At 37.8% G+C, this 25,442-nt stretch overlaps 1 long non-coding RNA gene across 1 annotated transcript; it reads left to right on the top strand.

The window, feature by feature from the left end:
• Window positions 1–6,564: 6,564 nt before the first annotated feature.
• LOC116423257 lies at window positions 6,565–16,777 on the top strand. The gene is made up of 3 exons (XR_004233791.1): window positions 6,565–6,847; window positions 10,009–10,123; window positions 15,769–16,777. It is a non-coding gene; the product is annotated as an uncharacterized LOC116423257 (long non-coding RNA).
• The last annotated feature ends 8,665 nt before the right edge of the window (window positions 16,778–25,442 follow it).

Here is a 25,442-nt window from a genome sequence, read left to right as displayed (position 1 = left end):
GCCAATGGGCCAAGGCGTTCCTTTTCCCTGATCAAGGTGGAGTTGCACCTTTGTGGGAGAAAGACCCCCAACTAGACAAACCCACATTCCAATACAACTGACATCAAAGGAAGAATGTGTGCCCTGCACAGAGTTGTCTTCACTACCCAGCAGAAGCTTTTGCCAATTGGCCAAGGCTGCCATCTTCCCCAGTTGAGGTCGAGTAGCTCCTTTCTGGGAGAAAGACCCCTTAAACACACCAAACCACAATTCAATGTTACTGACCCAAAAAGAATATGTGGGCCCTGCACAGGATTGTCTCTCCTGCCCAGAAGAAGCTTCTGCCAATGGGCCAAGGTCATTCTCTTCCCCAGTCATGGTCGAGTTGCTCCTTTGTGGGAGAAAGACCCCTTAAAGACACCAACCAAACTCCAACACAACTGACATCTGAAGCTGAATGTCAGCCCTCCACAGACTTGGCTCCCGCCTGGCAGAAGCCTCCACCAAGGGCCAGGGTGCTCCTCTTCCCCAGTCAGTCTCATCGCATTTCCCCTGAAAACTTTGGAGAAGAAGAGATGGCTCCCATAAACCTCCAGCATTCACCATGGTGCCAGCAGCTGAGCCAGCCTGGGCAGTCCCTACCCCTGGAAGAGGCTGGTCTCTAAGCTGACCAATGACCTCCCCTGCCTGCCATGAGAGGTCAAACAGGAAGCCATTGCACCCCTGTCAGCTCCCTCCTCCCTCAGGCTGCAGCACCTGCCTGCCCCAGGCTTTCAGAACTCCAGCCAAAGGCCCCAGGAAGAAGAGGTTCAGCCGCCCTTACAAAGGAAAATTGCAAACACCAGTCCATCTTGTTCACCAGGTAGATGAAGATGTGGAAATTGAGAATCGATAATTGCCAACTGAATGTGAAGTTCCAGCCAATCTTGGTCTCCAGATCTCTGGCTAATTGGATGTCCTAAACAGGAAAGGTTTTGGCTATCCTGTTTGGACAGTGTCTTAAAGATTAAAAATTGAATATAATTTTAAATTTTTAGTATTTAGCAAATTTATTTTTAATAAGCATTGCTTTATGAATCATGTTTGGAAAGAAAAATCAGAGCAAAAAGAATAATCACAGGAGAGAAAAAAATAAAATAAAAGGAATGAACATATGTTGCTTTACATTCTTTCTACTTGGTTCTTTTTCTGATTGCAGATGACATTTTCTGCCCAAAGTCTATTGGATTGTTTTGGATCACTAAAGCACTGAAAAGAACCAATTCTTTCCTATCTGATCATCACAAATTCTTGCTGTTATTTTATAAAAATTTTCTTCCTTCTGCTTGTTCCACTCAGCATTAGTTCATGTAAATCTTTCCAGGCCTTGTTAAAAATCAGCTTGTTCATCATTTTTTTATATAATCCTAATATTCCCTTGCCTTCATATACCACCACATCTTATTCAGCCATTCCCCATCTGATGCACATCTACTCATTTTCCAGTTCTTTGCTACCACAAAAACGAGCTGCTACAAACAATTTTGTACATGTGGGTCCCATTTCCTCTTTTATGATTTTCTTGGAATACAGACCCAGTAATGGCACTGCTGGGCCAAAAAGTATGTCTAATTTTTTAGCACTTTTGGCATACTTCCAAAAAGCTCTCCAGAATGGTTGAATCGAATTTTAAAAAGTAGTGGGACAAACAACAAATTAAAACATTCCATAATTTCATCCAAAAGAATGACAATAATGAAACAATACTTTAAAACCTATGAAATATGCAGCCAAAACAGTGAGTTCTAAGGTCAAATTTTACATTTCTAAATAGCTATGTGAATAAAATAAAAATTTGAGATCAATGACTTGGGTATGCAACTAAATAAGCTAGGAAAAGAATAAGAAAACAACAAATTAAAACTCCTGATTATTGGATTAGAAATTCTGAAATTCCAAAGAGAGATTAATAAAATGGAAACTAAGGAAACTATTGAACTAATAAAACTAAAATAATTTTATGAATATAAATATACCTTCTATTAATTTGATCAGAAAAAGGAAAGAAAAACATTACCAGCATCAGAAATCAAAGGGGGGGGGACTTACCACCATGATAAAGAAAGTAAAGCAATAATGATGAGTTATTTTGCCCAACCATAGATTGCTCTGCCCCAAATGGATCAATATTGAGAAAATACAAATTGCCAACACTAACAGAAGGGGAAATAAGTTACATAAATAGTCCCATTTTTAAAAAAAGAAATTGAACAAGCCATTTATTAGAAAAAAATCTCCAGGGCCAGATGGATTCATAAGACATTTAAAGAACAATGAATTCCAATACTATGTAAATTATTTGGGAAAAGGGGTCAAGAAGGAGTACTGCCAAATTCCTTCTATGACACAAATATGGTACTAATTACCTAAGCAGGAAGAACCACGAGAGAAAAAAATGACAGACTAATCTCCCTAATGCATATTGATACAAAAACCTTACATAAAATGTTAGCTAAAGAGATCACATCAAGCTTTTCCCAGGATAACACACCATGAGCAAACGGGATTATACCAGGAATACAGGGCTGGTTCAATATTAAGAAAGCTATTGTTATAATCGACTATATCAAGAACAAAACCAACAGAAATCATATGACAATCACAACAGATGCAGAAAAAGCTTTTGACAAAATACAGCAACTATTGCTATGAAAAACACAAGCCAGCATAGGCTTCAAGGAAGCTTTCCTTCAAATAAGCCATATCTATCCAAAAGGGGAAGCATCATTTCTAATGAAGAGAAGCATCTGGGTGCACCCCTGAAATCAGGGGTGAAACAAGGATGTCCATTACCTCCACTATTATTCAACAATGTACAAGAAATGTTGGCTTGAGCAAAAGGAAAAGAAAATGAAATGAAAGGAATTAGAATAGGGAGTGAGGAAATCAAACTATCATTCTTGGCAGATGAGATGATGTTATACTTAGAGAATCCTAGAGAGCCATCCAAAAAACTATTGGAAACAAGAGCTTGAGCAAACTTGCAGGGTACAAAATAAACCCACACAAATCATCAACATTTCTATATGTCATTGACAAAACCCATCAACAAGTGATAGAGAAATCCCTGTCAAATAATGTAGACCAAATAAAATACTCAGGGGTCTAACTACCAAGACAAACCCAAGAACTATGTGAACACAATTACAAAACCCTTCTCACACCAATAAAATTGTGTCTAAACAATGGGAAAAATATCAATTGCACATGGGTAGGCTGAGTTAAGATTAGAAAAATGACAATTCTGCCTCACTGTGACTTTGGTGCCATAAAAATGAATCAGGCAAAAATATATTTTATAGAAGTAGACAAAATAAAATTCATATGGAAGGACAAAAGGTCAAGAATATCAAGGGAATTAATGAGAAAAATGCAAAGGATAGTGGCTTACATTCTACAATCGATAAATAGTCAAAGGATATAAACAGACAATTTTCAAATGAAGAAATGGAAACGATTTCTATTCACATAAAAAGGTGCCCTAACGCACTATCACTACACACCCCTCAGATTAGCTAAGATAACAGGAAAAGATAATGATGAATGTTGGAGGGGATGTGGGAAAACTGGGAAACTAATACATTGCTAGTGGAATTTTGAACTGATCCAACCATTCTGGAGAGCAATTTGGAAGTATACGCAAAAAGTTATCAAATTGTACAAACCCTTTGACCCAGCAATGTTACTACTGGGCTTATATCCCAAAGAGATATTAAAGAAGGGAAAGGGACCTGTATGTGCATGAATGTTTGTGGCAGCCCTCTTTGTATTGGCAAGAAACTGGTACCTGAGCGGATGCCCATCAATTGGAGAATGGCTGAATAAACTGTGATATATGAATGTTATGGAACAGTATCGTTCTGTAATTAACAATCAGCAGAATGATTTCAGGGAGGTCTGGAGGGACTGACATGAATTGATGCTGAGTGAAATGAGCAGGACCAGGAGACCATTGTACACGGCAACAGCAAGATTATACAATGATCAATTCTGATGGTCATGGCTCTTTCTGAGAATGAGATGATTCAGGACAGTTCCTATGATCCTGTGATAAAAAGAGCCTTCTACACTCAGAGAGAGGGAATTAGGAACAGAGAGTGGATCACAGCATAGAATCTTCGCTCCTTTTGTTGTTGTTTGCTTATATTGTTTTATTTTTTCATTTTTTTTCCTTTTAGATCTGATTTTTCTTGTGCAGTATGATAAGTGTATAAATGTATATGCATACACTGAATTTAACATATTTTAGCATGATTAACGTATATTGAATCACTTACCATCTAAGAGAAGGAGTGGGGGGAAAGGGAGCAAAATCTGGAACACAAGGTTTTGTAAAGGTTAATGTTTAAAAATTATCTATTTCTATGTTTTGAAAATAAAAAGCTTAAGTAAAAAAGAAGGAAAATAAAAAAGGATGGGGGCTTAGCATTCCCAAACCTAAAAGTATAATATAAGCAGCAGTTCTCAAAACCATTTGCTCTTAGCTAACAGAGTGGTGGATCAGAGGAATAGATTCCAGTGATCAAGGCCTATAGTTATGTAGTATTTGACAAAGCCCCAAACTCCAGCTTCTGGTATAAAAACTCGCTATTTGATAATAAATCTCAGGGAAAAGTGGAAAATCACTCAGAAACTCGGCTTCGACCCATGGGGTGTGCATCTCACACCCCATGCCAAAATCTGGTCACAATGGAAAAGATCTCCACTGAAACCAGAAGTGGTTTGAGAGCCCTGCCCTGGGGCCTCTGAGAAAAGTCTCGGGGGAGGGGTGGTCCTCAGCACCATCAGGCTTTCCTTGGGTACATATATTGTCCAGGCTGACAAACCGGCCTAAGGATTGCTGCCAGCTTGTGTCCAGGGAGGACGCAGGTTGGACACAGGGAGTGGAGGCTGTTCTTTCCCGAGGGAGCAGCTTGTTGCACGTCAAAGAGAACTGGATGCTGGCTTGCCTGTGGGAGTGGAACTTGGCCAGAGGGAGTTGAAAGCCCCCAGAGGGGGGAAAGATGATGTGCCCTCTCCTCATTTAGCATGGGGCTGTCCCTGGGAACTCTGAAAAGGTGTCTAAGAGTCAGGGAGCTTGGAGAGCAGGGCTGTCATGCCTAAGGGTAAGTGTGCAGCAGCCCCAGAGCTGATTGGGCAAGCCTGTTACGTCTCAGGGGAGATGAGTGCCCCTCTGATGTCCTTTTCCCAACATTACAGACGACTTTCTGTGTGGGGCCACGGCTTGCAGTCAATCTCGAATTTCCCCTGCACACTTCTTGGTGAAGTCAGGATTGCCCTTTCTTTGTAGTTCTGTCATCCCAGTGAGCATGGGAGCCCCTGGAATCAGTATAGAAGTTCCCTCTCAATCTTTTCCCCAATTTTAAAGCTTTGTGGAGGACAATGAGCTCGGCCTTCTGAGCAGAGATTTCCCAGGGAAGCGGTTTAGCCTCCAAAGTACTTCTGAGAGTCACCATGGAGTCTCATAGCTTTGTGTGCCCATCTTCCCCCAAACTAGACCCATCAGTGAACCATTCGCCATCTAGGTTGGGGAGAGAAGCATCTCACCTAGAGCAGACTGAATGTAAAGTTTCCTCACTACGATAAATAATAGCACTGGACTGTGTAGGGTCAGGAAAGAGGGGCCCCGGGGAGGGTGAAGGGGACACAGGCAGAGAATTAAATTGGAAGGATCTACTAGGAGGCCCTGACAGTTGATTAGCCTTTGCTAGCCAGCAACAGAGATGGCCTGAAGCTTCTAGAATGCTCTGAAGCCCCTGGGCAGTTTTCAAAGCTGTTCATAACTGTTGGTCAGTAACTGTTTTTAACTACTGTTCAAAACTGTCCAAGCTTTCCCCACAGCTGGGTCTGGGGAAATTGTGGTCCTATGGCTACTTTGTGCACCTTCTTCAAAATGTCTGGAGCAGCTGAATAATCACACACATGTTGAGGACAGGAATCCTATCAAGAAAAGGGGGGTTCAGGTAGGTGTATTTCTTTTCAATTTATATTAACTTCATTTCCAAATTTAAAAAAAAACTAACTGAAAAGCAGAAAAACAATAGAAATAACAAAGTAAAAATATTGTACCCTCTCAGCAGAACAGAAGTGAGAATTCAAAAGATATACTAATAAATTTCCATTTCAAGAAAATGTTTATAATAACAGAATGTTGGTTTCATATTCTTTGATTTCACAACATCCTGTGGTTCTCTCAGGCTCATTAGTGCATTGGTTCCCATTCCAGCTTCCAGAATTCTCTCTTACTTATTAAATCCTTATTGCAGTGTTAGAGTGTATATCTTATTTCCTGTTGTGTGTCAAACAATATCTCAACTACACTCACATTTTGTGATTTGGGCAGTCTGAGAGAAGCTACCCATCCTACATGCAGAAAATGCCACCTGAAATCATAGACAATAAATGAACTTGACCTTTGGAGATAAATCCTTTTGACTTTCAGACATTTTGCCATAATCATTAATCCTCTTAATTTTTCCTGTGGTCATACAAGGGAGTCTCTCAGTTGCCTCCCTTCCATTTCCTTTAATGATGAGAGAGACAAAATGGAATGGAGAAAGGAGAAAATTGGGAAAGGAATGGGAAAGAATTGATCACTTAAATCCATTGTATTGGGGCGGGCTCTACTTACTGCCCAACCCTAGTAAACACTGAAAAGCAATGCCTGGGCTGTGCTATATTAGGGCCTTGTGGGACAGCTCCTCCTTTAGTTAGGTGGATGGGGGGGGTAGTTGTTGTAATGAGAGTTTTTAGGTCTTATTTGTTGACATCTTTTCCCCCCAGGAAATCTGCAGCTCAATGGGGAGAAGAAATAGAATACTTCCCAACGGTGAGAATCAATCAAACAACATTTAGCAATACTTGTTCAAGTTACAAAAACGTCAATATAAATGGGAGGACAACAAATACATAAACTAGAACCCACCAGAAAAATACAGAATTAATAGACAGCCACATGAGAAGGCATAATCCTAATAGAGCAGTTGGAGTCCGTTAGGAAAGAGGTGTACAGGGTCATGAGGTTGATAGCAAGGTGAGTGAAGGAGAGCAAGCATGTGGGGGAGGAGTGTTGCAGAGCAAGGACTTAGAACCTGCATAACTAAATGGATGAAATGTGGGCCAAGTAAGAGAAAAGGGTAGGGGATGCCTGATCCTGCAAAGCTGGGTGCCTGGAGTTGAGAATTTCAGACCAAGGGGAGAGTTTGGGGGACCAAGATTATGCAATGTGTTTTGGACACATGGATATTCAGTTGCAAATTGGTCATCCAATTACAAATGTGAACAGATGTCATATGGGAATTGGGGAGCACAGCAGAGGAGGCAGACTAGAGCCCCATCAATATACCTGGGAGTGTTTTGCCTAGAGATGACAATTGGGACCTCATCAATTTCTAGGACATCCAAGTAGGAGCAACAGAGCAAAAAGATGACTGGTGAAGAGGCAAAGGGGTCACCCTGGGTCCAGACAGAATAAAGATCCAGCAAGAGGCCAGACACACCAGTCAGTAAAGAACCCAGAGAGACGAATTGTAAAACTTGAAAAGAAAGTACCTGAATGAAAAAAGGCAGTCACTCCCAAAAATGCTGCCAGAGAGATGCAGAAGGACTGAATCAGACAGTGGTCCTTCTGTTTTTGTACGATAGAGGTTGTCAATCACTTTTCATTTCAATGAGTAAAACTCCTCTGAATGAGGAAGAGAGAAGCCAGAGTGCAGAGAGCTTAGGAGAAAGAATATCCAAAAGCATTCATTTTCTACTGTGGGTCAAAGGCTGAACTAAGCCCTGGGGGTGGGATGGATAGGCCCAAGCCAGGCCCTGGTCTGGGGGAACCTCCCAGTCTGCATGCAAACAAATCTGTAGCAAGAAGTGGTTCACAAGGAAAACTGTGAAAGTAAGGAAGTTGTCCCTTGGGCTTCCTCAAGTGTGAAAGGTGGGACAGCCCAAGCAAAAGCAAGTAGAAGAGGGTCCAGCCCTAAGCCAAAGGCCAGATATCTCTGAGTCCCTGTAGTGCTGCTGTCTTTGCCACCCACCCTCTTCTATTTCCTGATTTCTCGCCGTTGGCTCCTATATTGCCACCTTCATCCACAGACTTGGCCCCACTCTTCTGTGGCAGAAGCCTCTCCCCACAGGCCAAGGTTTCCCCAGCCAACGAGTTTTGCCCTTATGGGAAAAGGGTCCCCCAAACTCCAGGGCAAACAGTCCAACTGAATGTGATCACTGTACAGAGATGGCTCCCGTGAAAACCACAAGCCAGTGCCCACAGGCCTCTGCGCTCCTCTTCTCCAGGCCATCTCCCAGCATTTCCCCTCATAACTTGAGGGAATAGATAGATGTTGGCTATGCCAAAGAGCATTTACCTCCCCTGCAAGGCCAGGCCAAAAGGGGAGCCACCCCTGCCCTCTCTATCTCCCCTTACCCAATTTGGAGCCCCTGCCTGCCATAGGCTTTAGAGAGTACACCACAGCCCCAGGCCCAAGAGGCTCTCGACCTTCTCCCACAGCCCTTAGACTAATTACCAAATTTAGCCTCTGAATTATCTCATATTAGTAATAGCAGTATCCACAAGTATTGGGAGTGCAACAAATGACCAGCAGAAGATAATGTCAAAGATTGCCAAAAAAGGTATGTTTTCTGAGGCATGGAAGTAGATGGGCCAAGTGCAAGCAGGCTGAGCACAGACACCAGTGCAGGCAGCACAGCCAAGGCAGTGTGGACCCCGAGCTGTGAAGAATTTACAGGGAGGAGTCTACAGAAGTAGTGTTGGATAGTCTGCCCTGGCTGCAAGCCCAGTACTTCAGCAGAAAATTAGGAAAAAAATTCCTCACCAAAAGTAAATAGTTAACCTGCAAATGCCAGAATCTCAGGGGACATGGCCACGCCCACCCAGCACCCAGCAGTCAGAAAATACTGATCCCATGCAGCTGCTGCTACTTTCAGATGAACTTTGGACAACCTCCCTTACCACTAAAACAGATCTCAACTTTTAAAAAAATGAATAAAAAAGCAGTAAGAACTCTGATTGTAAATAGTTTTTATAGTAAAAGAGAACCATTTTTAAACCCTGAGACTAAACACAGATCATCTCCAGATGAAGCCCAAAAGGTGGCATAAATTGGCCCCATCACACAAGACTCTCCTAGAAGAAATTATAAAAGATCTTAAAAGACAGAAAAGAAAAATGGGGAAAGGAAATGAAAACTTTGCCAAGAGGTTTTGGAAATGGCAACACAAAATAGTCTTAAGTGAAATGGACAAAGCATATAACTAATTAAAAGAGTTATTTGACAAAATAGAAAAAGGAAACAACTCCCTGAAAAATTTGTGAAACAAATTTGTGAAATAGAAAAACAAAACTTCTTAACAGAATTTATGAAATGGAAAAAAATTCCATAGAACAAAACTCATTCAAAAATTCAATTGGATAAATGCAAATAAGTAAAAGTAAATGAAAAAAAAATCACTAAAATAAGAACTGAACAAATGGAAATGAATGACTCAATGAGACCAATGAGTCAAGCAAAATCAAAAAAGAAAAAATAGGAAAAAATGTAAAATACCTAATTGGGAAAACTGACCTGAAAAATAGACCTAAAAGAGGCACTAAAAGGGACTTCCCTGAAAACCATGATGAAAAGAGCCTAGACACTATTTTTCAAGAAATCATCAAAGAGAACTGCATGGATGTTATTTAAATCAGAAGATAAAATAGCCATTGAATGAATTCATCAAACATCTCCTGAGACCCCAAAATGAAAACTCTTAAGAAATCTTGTGGCTAAATTTTAGAATTATCGGAACAAGAAAAAAATTACAAGCAGCCAGAAAAACACAATTCAAATACCAAAGAGCCACAATAAGTATTATCCAGGACTTGGCACAGCTTTTACCTTAAAGGATTAAAGAGTCTGGAATCTGATATTCTGAAAGGCAAAGGAACTTGGAATGCAACAAAGAATAAATTACCCTGCTAAACTGAGCATTTTCTTTCAGGGAAGAAGATGGACATTCAGTGAAAGAGGCGAATTCCATTTATTACTAATGAAAAGACCAGAGCTAAACAAAAAATTTGACCTCCAAATACAGAACTCAAGAGAAGCATAAAAAGGTAAAAACACTTGAGAACTATATTTCTGTTAATGGGTATACATAGAGAGTGCATGTACAATTTGATTTTACTGTTACAATATAAAAAACAAAAGGTAGAAAGGGATTGTACTGGAAAAGGGGGAAGTGGAGGTAAAATGAGGGAAATTACATCTCAGGAAGAGGCAAAGAAAGCTTGTTATAATTGAGGGAAAGGAGTGGGATAAACATTGTGTGAATGTTACTCTCATCAGATTTGGCCCAAAGAGAAAATATTAAACAAATTTGATTACCGAGAAACTTCTCACACCTTATAGAAAAGTGGGAGGGGAAAGACAAAAAGGGAAGGGATAGGCTAAATAGAAGGGGAAACAAAAATAAAAGGGAAAGGTATAAGAAAGGGGGAGGGACTCTGAAAGGGAAGGGCTCATTGAGGCAAGTAGTGTTCATAAAAATACTGGGGAGGAGGGAAAGGGGAAAAGGAAAAAGAAAAGTATAATTTGGGATTAATAAGATGGCAGGAAATATAGAATTAGTAGTTTTAACCATAAATGTGAATGGGGTGAAGCATAAGTAGATAGCAGACTGGATTAAAAGCCAGAATCCTATAATATGTTGTTTACAAGAAACACACTTAAAACGGAGCAATACATACAGAGGAAAGAAAGGCAAAAGGCTGGAAGCAGAATCTATATGCTTCAGGTGAAGTGTAATATTCTTCTCTAAAATGTAATATTCTCTTGTTGGGGTTTTCTTGGGGCTCTGGAGGCAGCTTTTGTTTTAGTTCTGTAATCACCAAGTGCAGTCAGGGATTAAAGTCCAAATCCTTTATTGTCCCTTTCCAAGTCTTGTCTCCTTTCCTGGGTCCCGGTTAGCTTTCTTAGAGGCCTTTCTCTCTCTTTGGTTCTGAGAGTTTAAGCTCCTTCCGCCAGTCCTTTGTCTTCTCTGCTTCTGCCAGCTTCTTGAGGTCCTCCTGAATGTGTCTTGGTTTCTGTGGGAGAGACAGGAAGACTGCCACCATAGTGTCTGTCTTCCCTAGTTCTCCTTCTGGCTCCAAGAGCTTCTCCCTTATATGCCCCACACTGGGTATACACCAATCATTATATCACTAGGAAACCATTATTTGTTGTAGGATTAAATCGTTGCTAAAGTAGATTTAACCATTATCTCCTCAAATCCACTTAGTACCTTATTTCAGATTCTGGACAATGTCTCCTTAAATCAATCATACTGAACCATGCTAAATTAGATAAAACTGTTGTCTCTATCAATTCCACTAACTTAGTACCTTGTAAGAATCCTTTGTTTCAAGTTCAGAGTTCTGGCCCATAACAGTGAAGTACAGAAAAGCATCCTGATCTCCGATCAAGCAAAAGCAAAAACTGATCTAATTAAAAGAGATAAGGAAGGAAACTATATCTTGCTAAAGGGTACCATGGATAAGGAAGCAATATCAATACTAAACATACATGTACCAAATGGCATGGCCATCTAAATTCCTAAAGCAGAAGTTGAGAGGTACAAGAAGAAATAGACAGCAGAAAACTATAATAATGGGAGATCTCAACCTTGCTCTCTCAGAACTAGATAAATCAAACCACAAAATAAATTAGTGGTAAATAGAATACTAGAAAAGTTAGGTATGATAGATCTTTGGAGAAAATTGAATGGAGACAAAAAGAGTACACTTTCTTCTTGGCAGTTTATGGAACCTATACCAAAATTGATTATATATTAGGACATAAAGACCTCAAAATCAAAATCAAGTACAGAAAGGCAAAAATAGCACATGCAATTTTTTTCAGATCATGATGCAATAAAAATTATATTCGATAAAAGGCCAGGAAAAAAGGCAAACAAGTAATTGTAAATAATCTCATCCTGAAGAATGAATGGGTGAAACAGCAAATCATAGACACAACAATTTCATTCAAGAGAATAACAATAGTGAGACAACATACCAAAATTTGCGGGATGCAGACAAAGGGGTAATAAGGAAAAAATTTATCTCTCTAGATGCTTACTAGCATAAAGTTGAGAAAGAGAAGATCAATAAATTGGGTTTGCAACTAAAAAAGCTAGAAAAAGAAGAAATTGAAAACCCCCAAGCAAATACCAAACTTGAAATTCTAAAAATAAAAATAGAGATTAATAAAACTGAAAGTAAAAAACTCTTGAATTAATCAATTAAGTTGGTTTTATGAAAAAAAATTGATTAACCTTTAGTTATATTAGAAAAAGGAAAGAAAATCAAATTGTTAGTCTCAAAAGTGAAAAGGGAGAACTTTCCGTTGATAGAGGAAATTGGAGCAATAATTACAGGAGTTATTTTGCCAAAAAGTGCAATGAAAGAATATCTACAAAAATATAGATTGCCCAGATTAACAGGAGGAAATAAATTACTTAAAACAGTCCCATTTTAGAAAAATGGAACAAGCTATTAACTCTCTTAAGAAAAAATCCCCAGGACTAGATGGATTTACAGATGAATTCTACCATACATTTGAAGAAAAATTAACTCCAATACTATATGAAGGACTTATAACAAATTCCTTTTATGACAGTCATGGTACTGATACCTCAACCAGGTAGGATGAAAGCAGAGAAAGAAAATTATAAACTAATCTCCCTAATGAAGATTGATGCAAAAATCTTAAAATATTAGTAAGAGATTACAGAAAATCATCCCCAGGATAATACACTATGACCAAATAGGATTTATAAGAGGAATGCAGGGCTAGTTTAATATTAGGAAAACTATTAGCATAATTGACTATATCAATAACCAAATTAACAAAAACCATATGATCATCTCAATAGATGCAGAAAAAGAATTTGATAAAATCCAACACTCATTCCTATTAAAAAAAAAAACACTAGAATATATAGAAATAAATGGACTTTTCCTTAAAATAGTCAGTAGCATCTATTTAAAACCTCCAGCAAACCTGATATATAATCGGGATAAACTGGAACCATTCCCAGCAAGAACAGAGGTGAAGTGTGAAATAAGGTTGCCCACTATCACCATTAATATTCAATATGTATTAGGAATGCTAGCTTTGGCAATTAGAGAAGACAAAGTGATTAAAAGAATTAGAATAGGCAATGAAATCAAATTATCACTCTTTGCAGAAAAGATGATATACTTAGAGAATCTTAGAAAATCAACTAAAAAAGTATTAGAAATAATCCACAACTTTAGCAAAGTTGTAGGATACAAAATAAATACACATAAATCAGCATTTTTATATAGCACTAATAAAATCCAACAGAGATACAAAGAGAAATTCCATTTAAAATAATTGTCAATAATATAAAATATTTGGGAATCTTATCTGCCAAGGGAAAATCAGGAACTATATGAGCAAAACTACAAAATACTTTCCACACAAAGTCAGATCTAACCAATTGGAAAAATATCAAGTGCTCTTGCATAGATCCAGCAAATATAATAAAGATGACAAGACTACCTAAATTAATCTAATTAGTGCTATACCAATCACATTCCCAAGAAACTTTTACTGACCCCTCAAAAATAACAAAATTCAACTGAAAGAACAAAAGGTCAAAAATTTCAAGGGAATTGAAAGCAAATGAAGGTGGCTTAGCTGTACCAGATCTAAAAGTACATTATAAAGCGGCAGTCATCAAAAACATTTGGTACTAGCTAAAAAACAGTTGATCAGTGGAATAAGTTAGGTTCACAGAACAAAATAGTGATTATAACAATCTAGTATTTGACAAACCCAAAGACTCCAACTTTTGGGGGTAAGAATTCACTATTTGACAAAAACTGCTGGGAAAATTGGAGACTAGTATGGCAGAAACTAGGCATTGACCCACACTTAACACCATATACCAAAATAAGATCAAAATGGGTTCATGATCTAAACATAATGATATTGTAAACAAATAAAGAACATAGGATAATTTACCTCTAAGATTTTTGGAGGAGGAAGGAATTTGTGACCAAAGAACTGGAGATCCCATTATTGATTACAAATAATTTTTATTATATTAAGTTTAATGCATACAAGATTAGAAAATAAGCAATAAACTGGGAAAACATTTTACATTCAAAGGTTCTGATAAAGGCCTCATTTCTAAAATAGAGAATTGACTCAACTTTATAGGAAGTCAAGCAATTCTCCAATTGATAAATGGTCAAAGGATATGAACCAATTTTCAGATGAAGAAATTGAAACTATTTGTAGTCCATATGGAAAGGTGTTCCAAATCACTGCTGATCAGAGAAATTCAAATTAAGATACCTCTGAGATAACCCTTCACATCTGTCAGTTTAGCTAAGATGACAGGAAAAGATGACAAATTTTGGAGATGTGAGAGAACTGGGACACTTGATAACATTGTTGGTGGAACTGTGAATGGATCCAACAATTCTGGAGAGCAATTCGGAACTATGCCCAAAAAGTTATCAAACTGTGCATACCCTTTACCCAGCAGTGTTTCTACTGGGTTTATATCCCAAAGAGATCTTAATGAAGGGAAAGGGACCCAGATGTGCAAAAATGTTTGTGGCAGCCCTTTTTGTAGTGGCAAGAAACTTAAAACTGAATGGATGCCAATCAATTGGAGAGTGGCTGGATAAATTATGGTATATGAATAGTATGAAATATTTTTTCTGTAAGAAATGACTAGCAGGATGATTTCAGAAAGGCCTGGAGAGTCTTACATGAACTGATGCTAAGTGAAATATGCAGAACCAAGAGATCATTATACATGGCAACAAGACTATAGGATGATCGATTCTGTTGGACATGGCTCTCTTCAACAATGAGATGATTCAAACCAGTTCCAGTTATTCAGTGATGAAGAGAGCCATTTACACCTAAAGAGGGGACCATGGGAATTGTGTGGACCATAACATAACATTCTTACTCTTTCTGTTGTTTGCTTGCCTTTTTACTTGTACAGCACGATAACTATATAAATATGTATACATATATTGAATTTAACATATATTTTAACATATTTAACATGTATTGGACTACCTGCCATCTAGGGGAGGGGCTGGGGGGAAGGAGGAGATAATTTGGTACAGAAGACTTTGTTGAAAAATTACCCATGTATGTTTTATAAATAAGAAGCTTTAATAAAAAATTTTAAAAAGAAATGAAGCCAGCCTTGGTCCCTGGGTCTCTGACTCATTTAATGCCAAGGGTATTGGAGGCCAAAAGTACTGACCTTCCTATTGTTGCCTTATGTTGTCCTATATTGTTATCCTATAATTATTGTTCTATTGTTTGGACAATAAAACATAATTTTAATTTTGGGGGGTGTTTAGTAAATTTGTTTGTTTTTAATAAGCATTACTTTATGAATCCTGTTGGGAGAGAAAAATCAAAAGCAAGAAGGAACAACCATGGAAGACAGAAGAAAAAACCAAGTGAACATGGTACATGGTGGTTTACATTTTTTCTCCTTAGTTCTTTTTCTAAATACAGATGGCATTTTTTGTCCACAGTCTATTAGGATTGCTTTGGATCACCAAAGCACTAGGAAGAACCAATTCTTGCCTATCTGATCGTCACAAATCCTTGCTGTTAGTTTGTACAAAGTATTCTTCCTATCTGTGCCACCCATATTCTTCCCTGTTTCCTAATTCCTTCCCCTTTACTCATACGTTGCCTTTTTCATCCACAGACTAGACCCGCTGCTTGGCAGAAGGCTCTGCCAACAGGCCCTGGGGGACCTCAGCCCGAGTCGACTTCACCACATGGCGCCCTGGTGTGGAAAAGAAAACTAAACTCAAGTACCTGACTAAATATCTATCCTCCACAGAATTGGCCCCACTACAAGCAGAAGCTTCCACCAATGGGCCAAGGTGCTCCTCTTCCTCATTCGACCTCATTTCTTTATCATATATTGGGTGAAAAAAAAAAAAAAGAAAGAAAACCAAACACACTGACTCACCTCAACCCCCCCAGGATGAATGTGTGCCCTTCAGAGACTTGGCCCCAACACTTGGCAGAAACCCTTGCCAACAGGCCAAAAGGTCCTCTTCCCCAATAGAACAGAAGGCATTGTGCCATCTGGAAAAAAGATCCCCCCCAAGCACACTAACTCCCCTCAACATCCAGGCTAAATGTGGGTCCTCCATAGACAGGACTTCTGCAGGGCTCCTGCCTGGCAGAAAGCTCCACCAAGGGGCCAGGGCTCTCCTTCCCCAGTCGATCTCAGCACATTTTCCCTGAAAACTTGGGAGAACGGATGCCTCCCATAAACCTCCAGCATTCACCATGGTGCCAGCAGCTGGGCCAGACTGGGTAGTCCCAACCCCTGGAAGAGGCCGGTCTCTGGGCTGACCAATGACCTCCCCTGCCTGCCATGAGAGGTCAAACAGGAAGCCACCCCACTCCTGTCAGCTCCCTCTTCCCTCAGGCTGTAGCACTTGCCTGCCCCAGGCTTTAGGGACTCCCGCCAAAGGCCCCAGGAAGAAGAGGCTCAGCCACCCTTACAAAGGAAAATTGCAAACACCAGTCCATCTTGTTCACCAGATAGATGATGTGGAAATTGAGAATCAAGAATTGCCAATTGAACATGAAGTTTCAGCCAACATTGTTCCCCAGGTCTCTGGGTCACTGGATGCCCAGTGTTTGCTCAGTATCTTAAACATTTAAAAATTGAATAAAATTTAATTTTTTTAATGTTTAGTAAATTTGTAATATGCATTGCTCTATAAATCATGTTGGGAAAGAAAAATCAGAGCAAAAGGGAATAATTTCAGGCGAGAGAAAAAAAATTGCATATGGTGTTTTACATTTTTTCTCCTTAGTTCTTTTTCTGAATGTAGATGGCATTTGCTGTCAAAAGTCTATTGGGATTGAATAACAAATTATTCCTTCTGCTTGTTCCACTCCAGCATCAGTTTGTGTAAATTCAGGCTTTTCTAAAATTTGTTCATTTCTTATATAATGCTAACATTCTATTTTCCATTTTTTGCCCTTTTCCAATTTTTATCATTTTGGGGATACCCAGTATTGCTGGATCAAAAGTTTGGCAAAGGCACATTTTATAGCCCTTTGGGCATAATTTCAAATTGTTTTCTGGAATGGTTGGATCAGTTCACAATTCTACCAACTAGATCATTGGTTATTTTCACCTAGGAAGGAAGGGAGGGAGGGAGGGATGAAGGAAGGAAGGAAGGGGAAAAGAAAGGAAAAATGAGGAATGGAGGGAAAGAAGGGAAGAAGAGAGGGAGGATGAGAGGAAGGGGAGGAGGGATAGGGAAGCAGGGAGAAAGATGGGAGGAAAGGAAAGGAAGGGAGGGAGGGGAGGGAGGAGGGAAGAAGGGGGAGAAGGAAGAAAAAGAGACAAATGCATGTAGATTTCTAGGTTTTGAGCAGGAGAAATAAAAAACAGAAAATCATGGCAAGAGCTAGAAGTTTTCTGAATTCTCTTGTTAGGCAATCAATAGTTCTCAAGAGTTGGATTCATTCATGGCTCCTATCAAATTCCTAAGGTAGAGGAAGACAAATTTCAACTGCCCAGCTAGATTTATCAGTGCCATGTAAATTTATGGTGGAATCAATCAGAAAATCAAACATTTACTAAGCCTAGCATCTTGCTAAGTGTTGAGGATAGAAAAAAAGATGCAAAGATTCATAAAACAGTCCCTGTGTCCAAGGAGATGATTAACTAATGGGAAAAGGGACATTAAAAAACTGAAAAGCTGATGGGGAGGGATAGGGAGAAAAGGTGGGTCCAAATGTCTACCCTACCAGAGAAGAGGGGGGCTTCTGGAGCAAAAGGTGCTGAGGAGGAGTGAGTTTCACAATTGATTCCATTTTGCAGAATGGAAATGATGAAAGAGCTGACTGGGAGTTTTGTTGAATGGTTTGACATTGAGATCATTTAAAATGGTCTATGGTTCTCAGAGCCAAGCACAGTATAGGAGAGTTTGGACAGATACAACCTTTTGGTCCACTGTTCCACAGGGCAATATGCTACCAGCCCAGACCATTAGTGAGTTGTGCTTTCTGGTCAAAGACCCAGACAAAAGGGCAGTTGAAGCACCCTCATGTCTAGGGTGGGGTAACAAAACAGGGAAGCATGATCTAGTCACCAAAAGGAGATGGGTTCTCAAGATTAGCCATGAAAGCTTTCTGGGATGAGGAAGGCTGAACTATAACCAGGCCATATCAGCAAGCTTGCGGGAGTGTTTCAACAGTCAGGGCTGACTAGATGTACACCAGACTTGGGTAGCAGGAGATAGGCCTGGGAGATAGGAGATAGGGTAGCAGGAGATAGTAACATTACTATATTTAATAACTGCTGAAAAGCTAAGGAGTGGGTGATGAGTCAATGAAGATGAGAACTGAGGAATACTTCCCTTACTAAAAAAGCAGGTTTCCCCCAAAGCTGAATTCTGGGAAAGGTCAGCAAGGTCTGGGGCTGCTGCCAAAGAGTGTCCATTTATCAATGTAAAATACAAAATAAATACAAGGCAAAATTTTGAAGGAGGAGGCATTAGAGGCCAATTGGATTGGGAAAGATACCATGTAGAGCAAGGGTTCTTGATCTTTTTTGTATTATGTTCTCTTTTAATAGTCTGATAAAGCCTATTTTTAAAGCCCTTTTTAGCACTACATTTTTACATGCATAAAATAAATAAAATATATAAGATTACCAAAAAACAATCACATTGAAATAGTATTATCAAAATATTTATTTTCTAAAACCAAATTCACTTATTCAGGATTTTTGTCTTTCTTTTGCTTTAATAATTGTTTTATTTTTTCTGATTATACTTATATATTAAATTTTTAAATACACATTTCTTTATGAACTATGCTGGAAGAGGAAAAAGCAGAACAAAAAGGAAAAACCATGGGAGAGAAAAAAATAGAAAAAAGAAGTGAACCTTTTATCCCAAGTTTATTAAGATTGCCTTGAAAGGATAGAAAGTTTTGTTTTGGAAGATATGACTTGATGATAGAAGAGATTCTAAGCCAATGCAAAGGAGATGTTGCAGTTCCTATGTAAGAAACAAAAAGGACAGTTTGACAATCAAACAGTACAGAATGGAGTGGAAAAGGTTACAAAGATAGATTTAGGGACCTGTTGTGAAGTAACAAGAATATGAAGATAATCTGAGTTTCATTATTATTCAGAATAGATAATCCTAAAAACTCATAAAAAGAAACTAAACAGATTTTAAATGTCCATTATCCAAACTACAATATTTAGTTGAATGACAGTACCCTAATATTTAAGAAAGGCTCTACAATAAGATAATGAGTTAGTCCCTAAATCAAGGAAACAGCCACAACATGTATGGCTGAAGAGCCTGGTGCTTTGGTGTAATGCAACAAATCTTAGATGGACAGACCCTTGGTATCCCATGACAGTGGCAGAGCAATGGGGTGCTGCATCAGTCAAAAAAGAGACTAATGCACCGTCTCTGTTGTTGTATTTATCCAGTCCTTTGGAATAACACACAAAGAACTAGAAAATTGTGTTTACCCTTTTAATGAACACTACCATTATTAGATCAAAGAAAAAAGGAAAAAACTCATACATACAAAAATATTTATAGCAATTCTTTTTATAGTGACAAAGAATTGGAAATTCTTTTTTTTCTGTTTTTTCTCTTTCATCCTTCAAAGCTCTATAATAAATAGCAAGTAACTCTTTTTCTGAACTTCCTATGAGAAATGCTATTTTAAATATTAGTGCCCGGAAGTATGTAAAAGTTGTTATGGGTAACTTCTTGCTTATGTTTTGTCTTTTGGCCTTTACCATTTTTTGTGCATGCAATTAATCTACACTTGAGAACCTTTCTACTTTTTGTTTTTGGGAGACCATAAACATGAGCCAGATTTGATCTTTAACACTGCCTGGGACTCTGGAATAGGGATGGGAAAATAAAATTAAATTAAAATTAATTAATGAAAAATAATCTAACCTCTCTTTTCAGAAGCCAGACTCTCCTAGTACTTAACCTACTTTATGTGTTTTTGGAGAGAGAACCTTTAGTGAATAAAGAAAGAAAGAATAATTACTACAGCTCTCCTGGTCCTTGCAGCAGTTTTGTGTATATTGTTACATGATGATAACTTAAATATAAAAATTTGGATAAGGGACATCATAGAGAAAGTCTATGATTGGGAAGAGTGGTAGTCAAATCATGTAATTAGGGCTGCAATGAGGACAAAATTCTCATTTTTGTTATGTATTGTTGCTTTCTACACAACTTAATATCCATATTGTATTTACCTATTTCAAAATGTAGAGAATAAAATATGCTTTTTTAAAATGACTTTGCACAAAGGAGATTGTAGCCACCTCCTTCAACTCTCCACCTCAAAGTAAGTAGATTACAGAAAATTCTGGAAGATCTTACATGAACTGATGCTAAGTGAAGTAAGCAGGACGAAGAAAATATTTACATAGTAACAGCAAGATTGTGTGATGATTAGCTGTGATAGATGTAGCTCTTCTCAGCAACCCAATGAACCAAGATAATTTCAAAAGATTTGTGATGGAAAATGCCATCCCCATCCAAAGAAAGAATCATGAAGTCTGAATGCAGATCAAAGTGCACTATTTTCACTTCAAATTTTTTACATTCTTGTGGTTTTTCCTTTTTGATCTGATTATTCTTTCAAAATATGACTAATATGGATATATATGATTAATTATTTAATATTAATTTAATATGATTTTAAAATATATCAAAAATAAAATTATTTTTAAATTTTTAACTTTTAAAATAAAATAAAAGATTATTTTTAAAATATTAATTTTAATGTGATTTAATATTAATCTAATATGATTTTACATGCGTAGCCTATATCAAATTGCTTATGGTTTTTGGGAGGGGGAAAGAAAGGGACAGAGAAAGAAAAATATTTGGAACTCAAAATCTTAGAAAAATGAATGTTAAAAACAATCTTTATGTGTAGTTAGAAAAAATATTATTTTAAAAAATCCTTAAAATGCCTATTTTCTCTTCCTTCCTTATTATTTCAAAAGAAAGGGTATCTCTGATTCTTCCAACATCTAAGCCTCTACCTATATCTTTTATCTAATCTTCATCTTCTTTTCCAGGATCTATGTTATCTCCACTTCCCATCCCAATGCATCTGCCATCCTCTCTTCACTAACTACTTTGCACATACCTATACAGGCCTCTACAAGACTTTTAAACACACATACACATACACACACAAAAAAAAAATCTACTTTAGCCAGAAAGTATTATGTTTCTCAAGGCCAAACTTTTTGAAAATGTCTCAAGAAAGAAACTTGTTCTTGCCATTACTGGGTCTATACCCCAAGGAAATCGTAAAGGAAGAAAAAGGACCCACATGTGCAAAAATGTTTGCAGTAGCTCTTTTCATGATAACAAAGAATTAGAAAGAGGCATCCACTCCCCATAAATTGGGGAATGACTAAACAAACTGTGGTACATGAAAGTAATGGAATATCATTGTTTTATAAAAAATGATGAACCAGCTGATTATAGAAAGCCTTAGAAAGATTTACATGAACTGATGCTGAATGAAACAAGTAGAATCAGGAATACATTATGCACAATAACAGCAAGAATGTGCAATGACTAACTGTGAAAGACTTCCAGAAAAAGATCTTAGGAGAATGAATGTAAATCACCATATGCTATGTGCACTTCTTTTTTCTGTTTTTTAATCTCTTCCATTGTTTTTTCTTTTGTTCTGATTTTTCTCTTTCAACATGATTCATAAAGCAATGTATATTAAAAATAAACTTACAAGACTGAAGCCTGCTCTTCCTCACTCTCTCCCTCCATAATTCCTTGTAAACCTGTTTTCATCTACATCTCTCTATTGAAATTGATGTTTCTTAAAGGTAGTCAACAATCTCCTAAACACATAATACTTAGACTTTTTTATTTTAATTTTTTTTCCTGAGGCAATTGGGGTTAATTGACTTGCCCAAGGTCACACAGCTAGAAAGGGTTAAATGTCTGAGACCAGATTTAAGCCCAGGATTTCCTGACTTCAGGGCCAGTGCTCTATCCACTGCACCATCTACTTGCCCTAATTTGATTTTTTTTTTAAGAATTCCTTCTCACTGGAAACTAAGTGGATGCCTATCAGTTGGAGAATGGCTGAACAAGCTATGGTATATGAACATTATAAAATATTATTTTCTATACAAAATGATCAGCAGAATGATTTCAGAAAAGGCTGGAGAGATTTACATGAACTGATGGTAAGTGAAATGAGCAGAACCAGGAGATCATTATACTTGGCAACAGCAAGATTATATGATGATCAGTTCTGATGGCCATGGCTCTTATCAATAATTTGGTGATTCAAAATACTTACAAAGGTCTTATAATAAAAAAAAAGCCATCTACACCCAGAGAGAGGACAGTGGGTACTGAATGTGAACCACAGTATAGTATTTTCACTCTTTTAGTGGTTATTTGCTTGCATTTTGTTTTCTTTCTCATTTTTTCCCTTTATGATCTGATTTTTCTTGTGCAGCATGATATTTATGGAAATATGAATACAGGAATTTCACATATTTCACAATGGATCACTTGCTGACTGGAAGAAGAGGTGGGGAGGAAGAGAGGGGGGAAATTAGAACACAGGGTTTTGTAGGGGTGAATGTCAAAAATTATCCATGTATATATTTTTAAAATGAAAAGCTGTACTTTAAAAGAAAAGGGGAAAAAAGGAATTCTTTCTCCTTTAACTCTCTGCAGCACTGGAACTTCTCTTTCATCACCAAACTCTCTAAGTATTTTCCTCTGTGTTTAACCACTTCTGAGTTTCCTTTATTGGATCTTTAATTGAATAATTCATTCTCTATAACCACAGAGATCAAAACTCAAGAAATGTGACTTGTCTTTCTAGGTAGCAGTACAAGATACTAGCTTCTTCCCATTCAAATCTCTCCATTACACATCATCCTTTCACTGACACATTTTATCCCTCCCTCTCCTTCATATAAAAGAAAATTTGAGGATCAATAGTGCTTTCTTATCTCCAGGCCTTTGTTCAAACCATTCTTTATGCTTCAGTTTCCCTGTCTGATCCTTCCTCCAACCTCCCTCATCTTTCTCATACATCTAACAACAAAGTCCTAACATGTAATATTCTTGTTGATTTTCTGGAGGTCTTGGTACCAGCCTTCGTTTCAGCAGAGTAATTACCATGAGAAGAGCCAGGTGTTAAAGTCCAAATCCTTTATTATTTTCTTCAAAGTTTTGTCTCCTTCCTAGGGCCCAGGCTAGCTTTCTTGAGATTCTCCAAAATGAGCAGGACCAGGAGATCAGTATATACTTCAACAACAATACTATATTGATGACCTGTTCTGATGGACCTGGCCATCCTCAGCAAGGAGATCAACCAAATCATTTCCAATGGAGCAGTAATGAACTGAACCAGCTACGCCCAGAGAAAGAACTCTGGGTGTTGACTAAAAACCATTACATTGAATTCCCAATCCCTATATTCATGCCTACCTGCATTTTTGATTTCCTTCACAAGCTAACTGTACAATATTTCAGAGTCTGATTCTTTTTGTACAGCAAAATAACAGTTTGGTCATGTATACTTATTGTGTATCTAATTTATATATTAATATATTTAACATCTACTGGTCATCCTGCCATCTGGGGGAGGGGGTGGGGGGTAAGAGGTGAAAAATTGGAACAAGAGGTTTGGCAATTGTTAATGCTGTAAAGTTACCCATGCATATAACCTGTAAATAAAAGGCTATTAAATAAATAAATAAATAAAAATGCAATTAAAAAAGAGAGAGATTCTCCGAAATGTGTCTTGATTTCTGTGGGGGAGGCAGGAGGACCACCATGACTGTCTCTGTCTTGAAGTCTGTCTCAGTCTGAAAGCTTGTGCTCCAGCCTCTAGCCCTCTTCCTTCTCCGAGTCTATCTCCAAGACCTTTCCGAGTCTGTCTCTGGCTCAGATGGGCCTTGGTCTCAATGGAGAAATGAGGCCTGCACCAAGGTGATATGAGATGGAATGAATGAATCTGGCTGAATTTGTCGCAGCTTATATGCTCTATTATAGTTACATTATCTATCATAGGTGTGAATCTTGTAGAACTATATTAAGTACTAAGTACATGAATCACCATGCTAAACTCGATAACCATTGTATTATCAATTCCACTGAGTTAGCTCCTTGTAAGAATCCTGGTTTCAAGTACAGAATTCTGGCCCATAACACTAACACATGCACATTTTAATTATGTGTAAGGAACGATATTCTCCAGACAAAAAAGAAAGGTAAAGAGAGAATTTAAATAGTGTTAGATATTCTGCCTGCCCTTTGTTCTGGCATCTGGACATTCTAAAAGCATACATCTTAAGTAAGCATAGAAGTCATGAAACTTCTGTTTCCTCAGTCTCAGTTCTCACCTGCCCCTCTTAGTGAATCTCCCCCCACAATGCATGCAATACCCACAGAGAGTCTATTCTATTGCAGCTAAATGAGACAGAGGCTAGAGCACTAAGCCTGGAGTCAGAAAGGCCTGAGTTTAAAAGTGAGCTCAGCTACTTATTAGTTTTGTGACCCTGGCTAAATCACTTAAGTATTGTCTGACTCAGTTTCCCCAACTGTAAGATAAGGATAAAAAAGATTGTGAAAATCAAATGAGATAATTTTTGTAAAGCACTTAGCATAGTTCTTGAAACATAACTGTTGCTTATTAAAGGCTTGTTTTCTTCTTTCTCTTTATTGTGTTTAGACAGTTATGACAATAGAATTATCCTCTAAGGTGCCCACATTGATGTATAAAGCCTTACAATTTCCTAATTATTTTATCTTTAAGAGAATCTTTTAAAAGATTCTTGAAAACAAAAAATATATATAAAATGTATCTCTGATATATGGGGAATTAAGCCCAATATTTAAAGCAAGTACCAATTACCAATGGAAAAATCATAAAAGAATATGAGCAAGCAGTTTTCGAAACACATCAAAGCCATCAATAATCATATGAAAAAAACTCTAAATAACTAATAATTAGAGAAATACAAATTAAAACAATTTGAAGTATCAATTGTGACAGAAAAGGAAAATGATAAAGCTGGAAGAGATGTGGAGAAATTGGGGAATTATGGAGGGAGAGAGTGAGGAAGAGCAGGCTTCAGTCTTGTAAGTTTATTTTTAATATACATTGCTTTATGAATCATGTTGAAAGAGAAAAATCAGAACAAAGGAAAAAACAATGGAAGAGATTAAAAAACAGAAAAAAGAAGTGCACATAGCATATGGTGATTTACATTCATTCTCCTAAGATCTTTTTCTGGAATACACTGTTGGTGGAATTGTGCATTTGTCCAACCATTCTGGA

The sequence above is a fragment of the Sarcophilus harrisii genome, chromosome 4 (genome assembly GCF_902635505.1).
Source record: "Sarcophilus harrisii chromosome 4, mSarHar1.11, whole genome shotgun sequence".
NCBI classification, from domain to species: Eukaryota; Metazoa; Chordata; class Mammalia; order Dasyuromorphia; family Dasyuridae; genus Sarcophilus; species Sarcophilus harrisii.
This window is presented reverse-complemented; position numbering and strand designations above follow the sequence as displayed.